Source organism: Phascolarctos cinereus, unplaced genomic scaffold (genome assembly GCF_003287225.1).
Source record: "Phascolarctos cinereus isolate Bilbo 61053 unplaced genomic scaffold, phaCin_HiC Scaffold_4;HRSCAF=312, whole genome shotgun sequence".
Taxonomy (NCBI): domain Eukaryota; kingdom Metazoa; phylum Chordata; class Mammalia; order Diprotodontia; family Phascolarctidae; genus Phascolarctos; species Phascolarctos cinereus.
In genome coordinates, this window is record NW_027555847.1 from 307,794,305 (window position 1) to 307,808,971 (window position 14,667).

Consider the following 14,667-nt stretch of genomic DNA (forward strand, 5'->3'; position numbering starts at 1 on the left):
AAATTTGCTCAGTGTGAGATGAAGTCTTAGGGTTTTTTTCAATTTTCATTTCTCTTATGATTGTAATTCAGGGCATCATTTCCTATGGTTACTAATCGTTCACAATCTTTCTTTGGAGAGCTTTATTTATATAATTTGGCCACTTATTTGGCGAGAAATGGCTTTTCATCAGATAGATATATGCACACACATACACAAATATATGCACACATATGCAAATAGATACATAGATATATGCTAATTTTCTACTTACATTTAATCAACAATATGCTTAAATAGGTCAGGTTGAATTGTTATAACTGCAATCTTGTCTTTACCTTGCCTAGTGACTGTGGAATAGATTTTATCCACATATGAAATATTCTTAGCTGCCTCACTTTTGTGGTTGCCCTCTAGTGGATATGTTCTAGGGTTGTTCTCATCTTCTACACACAGGTGATAGGCAGTGTGTATATAAACATACATAAACAACTAATTCGTAAATGACTCCCACATCAGTAACCAGTTGTTTTATGATTGTTAAGATGTAGCCCATTCATTTATTTCATTTGTTTAGTGAATTTTGATTCTCATTATGTTTGGAAACTTCCAACTCTCTTTTTGAAGAAAATATGTATACATACATATATGAGGTGGTTGAAAGATGAAATGACTGAGAAAACAAAGGTTTGAGTTTCTGAGCATTTTGCTTTATTAAGCAACACAGACGAATGGCTAACAAAACAGGACCAGACCTCCTCAGCTTAGGCCTGGACCCCAAATGCAGGAAGAGACACTTTCATACATTAAAAACAATTAATCAAATTATGCCAATTAATCAAAAGGAAACAATTACCCAGGATACAATATTAGATGATCTGATTTCAAAGTGGAGGAAAGATTAGGGGCCTTCCAAATTGGGAGGGAGAGAGTGAATGGGTACAATTACCTGAAATCAGAAAAAAAGATATCCTACTCCCCGTGTTTACAAAAAAATCAAAGTAACAAGGAAATCATAACTGATTGATCAATATGGGGCCAGTTTTCAGACAAGATGAACAGGTTTCTTGAGATGTAAAATTGTGAGAAAAATCCTTGCAGCAGTCTTTGGATAGGAGTTTCTGGTCAGTACAACCTAGGTCTTTAGTTAAGAGTCTCTAAGCAATAGGTAGAAGTGGTCCAGCTTCCCAGGGCTAGGTTCAAATTTTGCAATAAAATTTTCTCTCAATTCCCACAACTGAATTAAGTTTTCTAACTAGACAGAATTTAGACTAGGCCCATAATTGAATAGAAAGAGAACTGAACTAGCTCCAGAATGTCATCATAAAATGGAGTGTGATTCACTCAATTCCCACAATTAACCTAATTCACTCAATTCCTTCAATTTCTAACTTCCTCATACACACACAGATACACACACATATAATACATATACACACATTGTACATATGTGTATATACACGTACATATATATGTATAAGAAATGAGAGTGACCAAAGACTTGTAGACTATAAAAGCACATATATGTGAGTGTATGTGTATATATGTATGTATGTATATATGTGTGTATGCATGTATACAAGCCTTTAGTCACCATCATTTCTTGTTACAAAACCTCATTTCCCACCATACTTTTCCCCCATTTTCCTCCATGTTCACTTTTTACATTAAATTTACGAAGTATCAAGGTATGTGCTAATTTGCTTTTCAGGAGTTTATCAAGTTTTCACTGAATTCCTCTACTTTATCTTCTGTTCACAATGAAATGAGCTCCACTGACTCCTTTACTTGCCTCTCCAAGGAGAATCTTTAGGCTACCTCTTCCATTCATCTGCTACTTCTTGATGTTTTCTAGTTTCATTTACCTTGAGAATGTCAATACTTATGTGGCTCATTTCCCCCAGTAGTTTATCAATTCACTGGTTGTTGGACAAAGATCTGTCATTTAGAGTGCCAATAATTAACTTGAAATTAATTCAATGATCTATAAACTATGTGATTCTTAATGCCCTTTGCTTCTTTTATCTGCCACTCCATAGAAAACAGAAAAGTCTGGGCAGGACAGAGGGATATTTTGCATATTTCTTTATTTCATGGGTTGCTGTGATCAAAGAATCAATTCCTTCATCACCAACCTAAAGATGATGAACCTCTCTGGAATGATCCTAGAACAGCAGATACAGTTTACCAGTAGGACTATATGCAAATCTTTGTGAACAGATTCCAGTAGAACCTGCTAGGGTTTGTTCACTTCTTGGATATCATTTGAGAATCTAGGGTCATCCTCATACCAAAATGAGGTACTGGAATAGGCCACATAGAGAGAAAGTAGAAAGTGGTGGTTGCGGAACTATATTCTTGGTCCCCTGTTTAAAATTCCAATGTTTTGTCTGGGCTGTTTCCTGAATTATGTGCCATATAGGTGTTTGCTTAGTCTAAGATATGTCCTAGGGCTACATGACCATTAAAGAGACCAATGACCATGTGCTAATGGGAGCAAAGGAATCAGTCATAATGGTGAGGGCACTTGAATCATGTCATATGAGAATTGATTGAAGAAAAGAGGGATATTTAGACAAGATATAGATGACTTAGTGCTGGGAATGGTGCTAAATGCCTGTAATACTTCCTACAGAGGTAGGCTGAGGCTGCTGGATCTCTTGAGGTTGAGTTTTGAGCTGAAGTAGGGGTAAGTTCATTGTGTGTCTGCACTAAGTTTAGCATCAATATGGTGAGCCCCTCTGGCCTGGAGGCCACCTAGCTGCCTAAGAAGGTATGACCCAACCTAAGTCAGAAATACAATAGGTCAAATATTTCTTGTCGGTCAGCAGTAGGATCCAAACCATGAGTAGCCATTGAACTTCCACCCAGTCGATATAGGGAGAATTAGCCTCAAAATAAATAAATAAAGATTTTGCAGGTGGCAGAGATAGTGAGGGGGAGCTAATAGCTATCTTCAATTATTGAAGTGTTTTAATTGGGACTCTTACTTCACTATGTCACATAAGAGTAATAATCATATTAATTAATTCAACAGCCATTAAGAACCTACTTTGTGCAAAGCACTCAGCTTTGAATATGTAATAGCTTTCACTTGTACAGTGTTTTAAAGTTAACAAGTGTTTTATATATAGTATCTCATTTGAGTCTTGTAAATCAAATCAAAACTAGGGTGGATGAGTTAGTGCTTTACCCTAGGGTGGAGAATTTGGAAAGCAGGTATAGCATCTTCTCTGAGTTGCCTTTCCCATCCCCATATTACCCCCCTCCATGTGAGCAGCTGCTTCTGGCCTCTTCCCATATGTGCCCTTCCTCTGCTGGCCATCTTTGGCCCTGGCAGGAATGGTAATAATAATGATAATTTTAAGAGCTAGGATTTATATGGCACTTTAAGGTTTGCAAAGAGCTTTATAAGTACTATCTCATGTCAAAATAACAATAATAATAATAATAATAATAATAATAATAATAATAATAATAATAATGTATTTCTTCCCCACAGAAGACATATTTTCAGTGACATAAAACTTTCCATGGTATGATTCTCCTCTGGCCAACACACTATTAATCCCAGCAGCAGCTTCCAGCAGTATAGAAACACCACTCCTCACTTGTTGTAGCTGAAAATACTACTCATTATGGCCCTGCTCACAACCTCATTAGGTAATACAGGCATTATTATTCCTTAATATAAATGAGGAAAGTGGGGCCCAAACAAATTAAATGTTTGGCCCAAAGAAGAAGCTTTAGATGGAAGGAACATAGGAAATCATCCAGTCTAACAGCTTTGTTTTATAGATGAGGAAACAGGCCCAGAGAAGTTAAGTGACTTGCCTATGATCACAGTTATTGACAAAGGTGGGATTCGAATCCAGGTCTTCCTTATTCTAGGGCCAGGATTTTGTAGTTTATACTATGCTACTTATTCCCCTCCCAACTGTTTTCTGGCCTTCCTGAACTTTCTTACCATGACTCAAATTCCTTCTCACCTAAAAACTTTCTGGAATTTTCCTCAGTGCCTGGGACTTTATCACTCAGGACATCTTTCTACCATGCTGACCCTATTCTCCCATTGGCGGTTTTTCTCGGGGGGGGGGGAGAAGGGTTGCTTCATTTTAGTGATGGACCCAAGCCTGCCACATTTTATTCCTCTCCTGGCTGTGCTTTGGACTGTCTCACACCTTGCTTCTATGGCTCAACAGCCTTCTCACCCTAGAATTTTTCTCAGTACCTGGGGCTTTATCATCCTAGAACATCCATCCACCATACTGGCTCCCTTCTCCCATGAGTGAATTCCCTCAGGGAGAAGGATGGACCCATGCTTCCATTCCCCTCATGGCTATGTTTCTGATTCTCCCAGATTTTACCACCATTATTCATCTGCCTTCTCACACTGGAACATCCCTGAGATCTTGGGGGTGTCTTTCCCTGGAACATTCATTCATTGACCTTCCCAAACTTACACTACCTTTCCTCCACCCTGTTTTTTCAGCTCCCTTTTATACATTGTTTTTCCCCATTCTAATATATGCCCCTTGAGGAGCTGTTTTTTTTTCTTTTTGCTGGCATCTTTATCCCCAGCCCATAGTGAACCCTTAAATGTTTGTTGACTGCCTACCTACTTTCTAGTTAATTTTCTGATGATTTCTAGCCAGGGTTCAGACACAAGTTTCTTGAATCTAAAGCAAGTGTTGAGCACCATAGAATGAGGGGTTTGATTGAATATTTTCTAATATTTCTTTGGGTTCTAATAGTTCCTTAATTTTAGTATTACCTGAGATTTGATGAAAGAAAAAAACTGAATAATGGCCCCGGGGGAGGTGGGAGTCAAACCTGACTATCCAAGCCAAGTCTCTACAGAGATGTCTTAAATTTCATTTAAGACACTGATAATTCTTTCCCTGAGCTGACAGATAAATGTGCCAACTTACAACATTCCGAAACTTTTGATGCTCTCAGGTGACCTACCTCAAGGTCCGAAAGTAGTTTAATAATAAGCATTTAGGGTAGAAAAATTCTCCAGCCTTCCACCTAAGGCAGTGCTTCCTAAGCATTACTTTTCTTCCCACTTCAAAGTGTAGATACAAAAATTAGGCCAGTGCCAATTAGACGCTATTCATCCAGTCTGAGTCCTTTGACACACTCTTCCTTCCAGTACCACCTCTCCTGCCTCAATTTAGCCACATTTTTTGACAACTAGAATGGAGTAGGGAAGGCCTGCTGCCCTTGGGTTTCTTATTTACAACAGTACCAAACAGCTGGGCTGGTCACTGGCAAGAAGTATAAAAGACAAATTCAAATTCACATTGAGCTGTTTCCAGATGCTCCTTTTCAAAGGCTCTTGCTGAAATCTTTTTAACTTCCACAAAGCTTAAATAAGTCATCAGTTGCCTTTCAGAGGACCTCCAAGCAAGGAAAAAGGTAAAGGTGATTTGCCTGCACAATTACACAAAACTAGAGAATTTGCTTTAGCTTTTTCTGTAATTCTATTGATTTTAGCAGCGTCCAGAGGAAATACTGGTCGAAACTGGACTTCAGGAAGAGTCACAGCCAAAGGAAATGAGGCACAACTTTAGTATATTGGATTTTTGCCTTCATTCAGTGTTTATGTACAAGATGCCAGATAATAACCTACATTTGCATAGCACTTGATGGGTACAAAATGTTACCCACATTATCTCATTAGATCCTCTTAGTAACCCTGTGAAGTAGGTAGAGCATGTGTTACTCTTACTGTGCATACGAGAAAAGTGGGGCTTAAATGTTTAAGTGACTCAGTTCTAAGGGAAACAAAGTTATCTTAGCAAGGAATTAGCACCTATATCCAGATCTTCCAAATTCAATTCAGATCTTCCAAGTTCAATGCTTTTTCCCACTGTTCCTTCTTTATTGCTTTTTGGTTGTGTGAAGGGTGGATCAATTTCAATATGTTTTAGGGAAGTGAGTCTTCAATTGGGAACTTGATTTTAACTTCTTGGGGAGCATATAGATGTCTATTAATACCTGTTGACACAGTTGAGGATATTTCCTGGGCTATGTAGCTATCCATCCATTCATAACTCATTAAGGACCAGTGATTAAGCCTCGACATACAGATCTGATTTGATTGGCCTTGACTACTGAGATTGGGAACCAGACCTTTGCTGGAGAAATTTCAGAGAGAAGAGATGAATTCCTTAATATATTTAGTACTGGAAAGGAACCTAGAAACTATTGAGTCTAACCTTTTAATTTCAGAAGAGGAAACTGAGGCCCAAAGAAGATTAGGAATTTGTCCATAGTCACACAGCTAATAGGTGTCTGAGGCAGGATTTGAACTAGAATCTTCCTGACTCCAACTTGTTCATTCTAGACCAGGGGTGGGGAACCTGTGATCTCCAGGCCCCAGGACTAGACACTGTATGACTTAATTATTTCAATAGATGGAGAAACAATCATAGCAGAGCTAAAGAAAGAGGGGTAGTAGAGTAACCTTAACCCACCCTACCCCTCCTTCCTGAAACCCAGGAGCTGCTAATGATGGCCTAGAAAGAAGCCGGGACACATTGGAGTTTCAAATCTTTCAAACTCTCCCAATCAAGTGGTAAGAGGGGGCACAGGGAAGCAATAGAGGAGACTCCCCCGGAGGGGATGGAGACACATGAGCAATGACATGGCTGGAAGAGAGATTTTCTGGGTAATACTAAGTTCCTGGAGGCTTCCAGGATCCTTTCTTCTGGAAGGTAAACAGGGAACACCTGGAGAAACCCAGTCTTTTTAAAATAACATGTGGTCCTAGAGGGAGAAAAGCAGGAAAGGCCTAATTAATAATTTTGAAGGATAAAATCTGGACTATACTATCTGGTACTACTATGAGTTATTCAAATAGGGAAGGTCCAATAGGAATAGGGTTGCTTCTCTCTAAAAACTCTAAGTTCATTTTCATTTCAGAAGGAAAACAAACCCATAAGGCAGTGCAATAAACCTCAAAGCCTATATATTAAAGGTCCATAAACTGAAAGATAGACTCCCTGGAATGTGAGGGGCTATCTCTCTCATGACATGTTTGTTTTCCAAACAGGACAATTTAAAGCTTTAAAGGAATACTTAAAGACTGGAGCTCATGTAATTAGCATGTGCACTGACTCTACCCCTCCAAAGCAGACATTGGTAAATTCCTGGGGGTTTGGGGAAGAAAGGGTTGGAAGCTTTTCATATGCACAGGTTTGTTTCCCCCATGATCTCTCTCTCTCTCTCTCTCTCTCTCTCTCTCTCTCTCTCTCTCTTTCCTTCTCTGTAGAATTTAATTCTTGTTCAATATCTCTGAAAGATAATCTTTATATCAGACTAGTATATAGGGCTGACTGTGATCCATAATAGAACTCAAAAATGATGTTATCAATCATTCATCTTTACTGAATTATGTGTATGAGTGGGGTTGAAACCACCTTCTTTTAGCTCTAGTGCATTGACTAGCTGAGACTTCTTCATTCAATCAAAAAAATCAGAACTGTGTGTGAACAAAGCCTCTAGTTCTCCTCAAATCAATAGCAGTTAGTTGAAAAAAGAAAAACTATCTCAAAACTGGTAAAGAGATTCTGAGCATACCTTTGAGCAACAAAAGGAGAACTGAGTTGGGAAAAAGGAATTATCAAGGAAAATCATTAACTCTACACATATCTCAGAGCAGAAGACCCAGAATGAAGAAAGTCCCAAGAAAAGGCCAGTTCTCCCACATCTTCCCTTTTCAATGTCTTATACATAGACACTGTAATGTATTTTGCCTAAATATTTTTTGTAAACCGAATTTTGCATCAACACAAAGAGATCAGGAATTACCCAGAGGTAGATATAAACATAAAGTTAGACAGCCTAATCTCTAAGTGTTGAGAATTTTTCTAACTGGATATCAGAGTAATTACGACTAAACTCAACACTTTTCATCTAAAATAAACTCCATAACATACAAAAGAGGGAACCGAGTGAGCTTTGGGGGCTGTCACACGAACCACTAGGCTTAAAACAAGACAATTATCCCAGCAAGATGTGATATATGAATGAGTCAAGAAGAGCACAGGCCCAGGAGACAACCTCAGCCCTCTCAATGTCATGTTAATGGGCACCTGCATACCTCCAAAGAGAGTGGAAGTTAAAGCACCAAGTAAAGTCTCATTTACCTGTTACCTCAACAAGTCAGTAAAGGGCCTTGATCAACCCTCTTCAGGTATGTGTGAGAACATTCAAATGTATGCTCTAAATATATGATACCATGGAGAACAAGGAAGGGAAAAGCAATGGATTGGATCTAGTAAATACAGAATAAATATGACCTAGAAGCAATGCAATTGTGACAGCAGAGCTAAAGGAAGTGTGGCATCAATTTGAGGGATTAATTTACAATATAATGTGCAATAATATACAATATTATATATACAATACAAGGATTATGAGATACTAAAGGTATGGAAAAAATCTGTATTTGTTTCTCCCAAAAAGAAAACATCAAAATTATATGCCTACTCTCACACCTATAGCAAAGTGAAAAGAAGGATCCCGTGTATTAAAATTCTATAGGAAAAATGAGACATGGAAAAATGAGAAACTCTCAAAAATGAAAGTCTGCCACAATGAAAAACAATTCAAATGAGAAGGAAAAGGGGGAGCTAAGGAGCCTGACATAAATACACAAAGAACTTAGATTTTTTTTTCTAAGACCTATAAACAGGGGGAAGCAAGGTTTAATGGAAGATGATTATAGAATTATAGATTTATGAGCTAGAAGAGACTTTAGTGTCATCAATTCCAGCCCTCTTATTTTACAAATGGGAAAATTGGGGCTAGAATAGTTAAGTGACCCTTGCAAGGTAACATAACTATGAAGTGTTTGAGGCAGGATTTGAACTCAGCTCCATCCATTACACCACTGCAAGGTACACTTGCTATATATGATCCTGTAAGAATAATTTCAAGAACACTAAATCTCAGCTTAAGGTAAAGCTGGTGAGGAAAATTAAGGATAACACAAAGAATTCATTTTTAAACTATTGGGGAAAAGAAGGGAAAAGATTATTGCTGGAGGTATTTGGGGGACAGACAACAGGAAGAAGGCAAAACTATTCCTTTTATTTTGGCTCCATTTACTTTGCCTTGGAGAATGATCTTTGGACCAGAAAGGACAAAATGGTTTTCAATAAACAATTGAAACCCCAAATAGGTAGGAGAATATAAGTGAACCTCTAGCTGTGTGGTAGGAACTCAAGTCTCATTACCCAGATGCACTACATTATAGGGTACTGAAAAAAAAAACTGTCAGATGTGACTTTAGAAAGATCGTGGAGAATAGTAGAAGTGCTCAAAGGCTGGAGAAGACAAATGGCCTTTCCAATGTCAGAAAAATCAAGAAGGAGTCTGTGAACTCTAGGCCACTGAGTTTGATTTTAATAGATGGCAAAATTTTAGAATACTTTTTAAAAATTATTTTTTAACATCTAGACCCAAAAACAGTAGTCAAAGAGTCTTCATCAAAAACAGGTTGTGCCAAACTATCCTCATTTCATTTTTTGACAAGAGTTTTAGATCAGGGGAATACTGTAGACATAGCATACCTAGATTTTAGTATGTCATCCTTATCAAATTTCAGTTAATACAAACCTAGGAGGAAGAATTAACATGATGAGTTACAGAGTCGAGACAATTTTTTTTTTACAATTTAGAATATTGAACTGAATAAGATGAAAAATCAGTACATTTAAGTTCATAAAATTGAATTCACAAGTATAAAATGAGGGAGACATGACTCTACGATAGCATTTCAGAAGAAGATCTAGGCATTTTAGTGCATTGCAAGCTCTGTATGCATCAATAGTGTGATATGATATCCCCAAAAGCTAATGAAATATTAGCCTCATGAGAGGCATTCGTGTACTGGACCAAGAAGCAGGTGAACCTGATTTATTCAGTGCTGACCATTCCACATTCTATTGGCCATTCCAGAGTGGTTTGGGCTTTTTTGTTTGTTTGTTTTCAGTGACACACTTTAGGAAAGAAATGGTTAAGCTAGAGAACACAGAATAAAGGACAACCAGGATGATGATGGCTCCCAAGGTCATACCAGATGAAAATTAGTTGAAGAAAATGAGAATGTTAATCCTGTATAAATGAAGACTTAGGGAGGGGCATCATCATCATCATCATCATCATCCTCATCATGTCACATTTACATTACTATTGAAAGTTGACAAAGTGCTTTATCTCATTTGATATTGTAGTTGTCTTCAAGGGGTGAAAGGGCTAACACATGGAAGAGGTAATAGGCTTGTTCTACTTGGCAAAAAAGAGAAGCAATTATCTGGAAGTTGCAAAGGGGTAAAATTAGGCTGGATTAAGAAAAAATTCTCCAATCAATAGGGGCTATTTAAAAAATGGAATCAGCTGCTTTGGGAATCCTTGGGTTCCCCCTCACTTTTGCTTTTTATTTAAGCAAAAGATGAATGATTGAGTTTTGGTTTGTTACAGGATAGAGTCATATTCAGACATCCATTAGACTAGAATCAGGGATAGGGAACCTGCAGCCTTGAGACAGCATGTGGCCTTCTAGGTCCTTGGGTATGGCCTTTTGACTGAGTCCAAGATTTACAGAACAAATCCTTTTATTAAGAGGATTTGTTCTGGGAAGTTTGGATGCAGTCAAAGGGCCACACTTGAGGTCCTAGAAGGCCACAAGTGGTCTCCAGGACACAGGTTCCCCACTGCTGGATAGATTCTGAACTGAAGTCCCTTCCAGTTCTGAAATTCAGTGATGTTTCTGGTTATATTAGGTGCTGGCCTACTTATTTTCACAATATGAGATGGAAGAAAGAGCCCTCCATCTGAATTTGGGAGACCTGAATTTGAGTTCTGACTCTGACAAATAACTAGGGGATTCAAGCTTGACAAATACGTTATGATGGCTTTCTGAGACCAAATTTCTCCATGGACAAAATGGAGAGAATGACACTTGCACTGTCATTCCCTCACCTAAATGTCCTCATGGGAGTTAGATGATAGATTGATGATAGGTAGATATATAGATATATAGACAGATACATAGATTAAAAAGATATATACAGAGATACATGAATATGCAAACATATACAAAATGGTATAGAATCAATAACAAAAAATTTATTATATGATTACAAATTATTTATATATGTATATGCATATATGAATCATACTTGCACCCTCATTATCATTCCTTCCGTATGGCTCTTCATGGCAGGTTATATGTATGTATGTGTATGTATATATGTATGTATGTATGTATGTATGTATGTATGTATATACATATATGTGTATACATACATGTGTATATATGCATATATTATATATGTGTGTATGTATAATATGATATAAACATATATAGTGTCCATGTTTGTACATGGCACTGTTAGGGAGTAGATGAAAACAAGGAGTAGGTCTGCAATGCAGAAGAGCACTGGGGGACACCAACCTTGCCTCCCCAAAAGATTATTTTGCTTCCTATTAAATGGACCCTCATAATAGTGGAGTTTTCTCTTTTCTGTATAACAGAACCTAGAATCTGTAACCCTCAGCATATGGCTTTTTCTGTATTGGAAAAGATCAACAAAACTATCCTGATACAATCATTCCTGGCTCCCAGCTTTCACTTTGTCATCATTCTTCAAAGTTAAAAGTCCCAACCCCTTCTCCAGCAACAATTCTGCCATTTCCAAACCAAGGAAAACAAAACAAAACAAAAAAACTGTAACCTTGAAAATACCTACAACTCTGGCTATTAAAATCCCCAATCCATTTTGGCTTCTGAGATGGGCAAAGGTACTGTAATGATGTGACATATAAATAAAAGTCAAAATCATTGTTTTACCAGAAACTGTTGGCAACGTTTCACTCAGTTGTCAAACTAATTTTCCTAAAGATGAGGTCTGACAATTTCACACCTCCATTTCAGTGCCTCCAAATTATCTCAAGGATCAAATATGGAATCCTCTGTTTAGCTCTTAGAGCCTTTCATAAGTAGCCCCAGCCCAACTTTCCAATCTTCTTACACCTTGCTCCCCTCTACATTCTCTGCAGTCTCCTTGCTATTCTTTTTGGACTCCATGAATTTTTCGCTGTTTGTTCACCAAGCCTAGATTCCCTAGCTTCCTTCAGGTTGCAGCTAAAATCCCGCCTCTCTAAAATACCTTTCCCTATCCCCTTAATGCCAGTGACCATCTCTCTAAGATTATCTCCAATTGATCTTGTCTGTATCTCCATTGTACCAAGTTATTTGCATGTTGTCTCTCCCACTCTCCTACTGTGAGCTTCTTGGGACCAGGAACTGGGCTTTTTATTTGTTTGTTTTTGTATTTGTGTTTACCTTTCTTTGTATCATCAGGGATAGCACCCAGCGTAGAGCAGACACTGATTAAATGCTTGTTGATTGCTTGTTTTTTATTTGTTTCTATTAGTCCTCAAATAGAGAACATCTCAGCTGTTTTTTAACATTTTTTGTCTTTATATTTTTATATCTCTTTTTTAACCATTTCTAAATATTAATTTTATAAACTATATTGAGAGTAATGTTACTCAGTGAAAATAACTGAAAAATTTAGTAGTTGTGTAAACCCACAAAAGGCTTGGAATTTTTTGAGGGGAATTACAAAAGAGGTTATAAAATATGAGGAACATTATAGTTTTAACTAGTTCATCCTTCTAAGCAGGACTATAGATATACTATACTAGAGAGATGAGCTGCTAAATCCTCTTTCTTCAGACTACCAGAAATCAGGGGAATGCTATGAGGATAAAATGAGATAATAGATGTAATGCTTCTTTGAAGGTTAAAGCATTCAATAAATACGATATTAAACACAATTCAGTATCAAGATAACTAATATTTTATTTGCTAGGCAGCTAGTAACCAGATTCTTTAGACTCACCATATCCCAAGCATTAAAATATAAAAGCACTTTACTGCTTTTATTTATCACTTCTATTACATTCACCAGATATGTGTTTTTTAATCTAAGTATTATGTTTCCTCTAATTCTAGGAGATCAATATTTTAATGGTACAAACCATAAATCACCCTGTGATGATTTATGGTCTATGCTGTTAGCTGTTGGATTATATATACACTGATCTATCATGAAGGTTGCTGGTACGGTATTCTTGGTTGTAACATCAATAGACAAAATCTGAATTTCTATTTCTTTCTTCCTTCCTTTCTTTATCTTTCTTACTTTGTTTCTTTCTGTCCCAAACTTACCATAATTGCTATCATCAAGAAAAAATATCAAGCAAGCTTTTGCAATGTATTCTACTACTTGTTGGAGGTACAGATTGATAAAACGCACTCTACCTGCCCTGTCTCCAAGTAAATTGCAATCTAGTTGAAGATACAGGATGTACACATAAAAAAAAAAAAACTAAGTCATACTACAAGGTAATATAATGAAACACAACAAATGGGTGGTAATGATAGTACAAACTATAAAAAATTTTCAAAAACGAAGAGATCATTTTGTTCTAGGACTGTTGAAGCAACAGAATAGAAGCAACTTGAAGGAAATGTAAGATGTAGATCAGCAGAGGCAATGAGTTTGGATTCTAGTAAGGAAGAAACACACACACACACACACACACACACACACACAGTAGACAAGGAAGTTTGTGGATGCTATTATGAAATCCAAATCAGCAAAAAAATACATCATCAGAAGGAAAACTGACAAGCCTATATATGAGGAATATTGGAAAATATCCTTTATTCATGTGTTCTCTCTAATCTTATTTGATGTCACTGATCATCAAATGCTTGAAAGCTTAGTTTAATTCAATTTAAGTCAGAAAATATTTTAAGCACTTATATATACAGGTATACAATGGCTCAGTAACAAAGTTTTCAAATGAATGGGTGCTTTGAATGTTTATAGACAGTCTTTTAAAATGTAATGTTCTATTACTAATTACTAATACTAATTAAGACGTTTCTTGTCCTCTGGGATCTTACAGTTTAGAAGCTTACCACGTAGGAGTTATTCGATTGCTTTTTTTGAAATACTCTTTCAACTATTTTCTAAAAATCATGAGTGCAAACAAGAGTCTTTGGAATATGCTAAGTATCTTTGCCAAGAAAACCCCAAACAGGGTCATGAAGAGCCAGGTACTGCGGAACCGACCAAACAACAACAAAAATTCTCTCTTAAACTTCATCATATTGTGCAGATGACTCCATTCTTACTAAACTAAAATTCTTACTAAATTCTAATTTGACTGGCAAGAAAAAAATTCAAGTCTATAGATGGTTGTTATTTTTGTAGTTTATACTGCTGATTTAGTCATAGATCATGAAACAATCTACTGAGAGTTGGAAGGTCTAGAGTGTTCATCAATGTAGGAATTCCCTATGCCTGTGAAATCACAGGCCTTTTCAAGGATTCCTGTATTACAGCATTTGACAGTTCTTTATATATAATTAGGCTATTGATGTAACTGTTGAATCTATATCTAATCATTGGGTTCCATAGCAGACCCAAGGAGAAAGATATAAATATGAATTATACCTTTCATGAAAAGAGGACCTGAATCTTTAGAAGTTTTCCATAACAATTCAACAAAATCCCCACTGGATCCTTCTGGCTGCTGTTTCTCTCTTTTTATCACTGTATCTCTTGCATTTTGCTCTGGCTTCCTTGATGTTTC